The sequence below is a fragment of the Triticum dicoccoides genome, chromosome 6A (assembly GCF_002162155.2).
Source record: "Triticum dicoccoides isolate Atlit2015 ecotype Zavitan chromosome 6A, WEW_v2.0, whole genome shotgun sequence".
NCBI lineage: Eukaryota > Viridiplantae > Streptophyta > Magnoliopsida > Poales > Poaceae > Triticum > Triticum dicoccoides.
The window spans coordinates 564,908,449-564,910,817 of NC_041390.1; the positions used below are offsets into that span (position 1 = coordinate 564,908,449).

The 2,369-nt window shown below is 42.3% G+C and overlaps 1 long non-coding RNA gene across 1 annotated transcript; it reads left to right on the forward strand.

Annotated features, from left to right (window-relative positions):
- The first annotated feature begins 241 nt into the window (after positions 1–241).
- On the forward strand, positions 242–1,847 carry LOC119317952. Its single transcript, XR_005153857.1, has 2 exons — positions 242–516; positions 612–1,847. It is a non-coding gene; the product is annotated as an uncharacterized LOC119317952 (long non-coding RNA).
- Positions 1,848–2,369: the final 522 nt, after the last annotated feature.

Genomic DNA, 2,369 nt, shown 5'->3' on the forward strand with positions numbered 1-2,369 from the left:
TCATCCAACTGTATGCATCAAATAGGCATCAAATCCAGACTTCAGAGTGGGCCAGACAAACCTAGAGAAGAAAACACATGGGGTGTGAGGAGAGAGCGACTACTATAGAAAAGCACCTTGTGGTGCAAAAATAGAAAACTCGAAGCTGGACCACTCAATTGAGGATGGATGGCACAGATTCAACTGGTGGGATCATGCTTCTGTGCAAAAAGGACCCTCGTTTCTACCTTATTTGCTTCTGAATGTGCCATCAAACGACAGCCACCCCTCTCTTCCATCTCCCCTGTTGCTTCCCGACGGCGGCGGCGCTTTAGATCCGGTGGCAAGCGCCTCCCTTCCCCTTCCCAGCTACTCTTACTCAAGGCCACCTGACTCCTCCTGGCCGCCGTCACGGCGGTGAACCCCGGGGCCCTGCTCCTGTAGGCGCCTAGGAGGCACTGCGTGGCATTCCCTGTGCCCGCCTCCGGCGCATCTACGGCGAGAATGAGCTCGTGCTGTCTGCGCCCAAGCTGCAAGGTGGCCACCTCTCCCCTGCTTTCTCACCATGCCGCTGCTATGTACTGTCATTTTCTTTGCCGTAAATGACAGATTATATCACTACTTTGATGCAGGCTGATGCTAATCTGAAGCCATCTTTGATGCTAATTTGGAGCCATTTTCTTTGCCGCTATGCACAGTCCAGAGCTGGAGCCATGCCCTTTAGTTTGTAGTTCGTTAATCTGTCAGTATTGAGATTACATTGATTCTGAAGCGTGTTAAGGATGCATTGTTAGTACTATTTTGAATAATGGATTTACAGAATTTGTGACATTCCACTCCTCAGTTTGTTTGTGTCAGTTTCTTTAACAAATAGCAATGCACTCCATATCTTTTTAAGGCTTAAAAAATCCTCAGTTTGTACAAGTCAGGCTCAAGTCCTAGTGCATGCTTGTACAAGAATCGATCAAGTGCTTCTGCTACTGTTCTAGGCGTTTTGGTACTCTAATTTGGAAGTTTTGTTTCACTCATAAGTAATATGGAGAATCAAATTAGAAGATTCAGTCCGGTCAGATAATTTCAGCGTCTTGCAGTTTAGCACAATTCACTAAAAAGATTAATACTCCCAGTTCCGTATACAGCGTCTTCCGTATACAGAGTCAATAGCTTGAAAAGTTGGAAAGAAAGTAAATTTATTCTGCTAGGCAAAAAATAAAATAAAATTGTCCATTTATCAGCATATCAAAATCTGGATTCATGTATATAAGATTCATAGCTGAAATTGCTCTAGTTTAACAGAGAATAATAAGAAGTGTCCTTGTATATATCAATCTGGATTCATGTATATATGATCTCGCGTGATAATTGATTTCTTGCTGTTAGTCCTCAATGTTGGATTTCACTAAGACAAATTGATCTTCATACACACCGTCAGATGGTATTGTTGATGCATATTTATTTGCTCAGCTCACAATTAAAAAGTTTTAGGTCTGAATGTATGACACATACATGGGCTTGCGCTAACTGAATCATATTTGTCACATATGACCTCTCCCAGGACAAGAAGCTGGATGAACAAGTGCTGCATCTGGAAGCAACTGTTGTGTGCCATCAAGATAGCAACGTTGATATAGTTCTTAATGGCAATCCTTGTTGAGTGATGATTAGCATAGTCCTTCAGACTTAGCATTGCCCGTCATGTACCAAAGCTGATGCAACTTTCGCTAGGAATTCTTGTTGATCCTGTCATGTTATTGATAACCTGATAGGAATGTCTTCTCGTGTTTTGCCTGGGAGTTCCAGTTTGACATGTACTCAAAAGATGTGGCGGGGATAGTCCAGTTTGACATGCAGTCAAGCCTTTGTGCTTAGAGTGGTCCATTTTAACATGTATACCCAATTTCTTGTGCCTGAGATGGTCCAGCTTAAACGTACTCACATATCAATGCCTGCGATGGTCCAGTTTTCTGTGTAGAGGCTGGCTTAATTTTGTTGTTTACTCAAATATCTTTGACATGCAATACTATGTGCAAAGGGAGGGATCAGGAATGAATGTTGTGAAGATATGCAATACTCCCTCCATTCCACAATGTAGTGCTTCCTCTATCTCCGTGCTTCAACTTTGACCGTAAATTTAACTATCAAGACCAATTGCGGCGGGGGCAAAAATTATATCAGTGAATTCGTATTCGAAAGAAGTTTTCAATTCTATAATTTTTTCTCCCGCCACAGTTGGTATCGTTGGTTAAATTTATGGTCAAAATTGGACTTCGGGAAGCGCGGGCGCACTATATTTTGAAATGGAGGGAGTACTATTTACTAAGAACCAAACGTTTGGACATTAAAGGTGGAGGTGGTTACTGCAAAAGTCTATTTGACATCTGACTATTAGA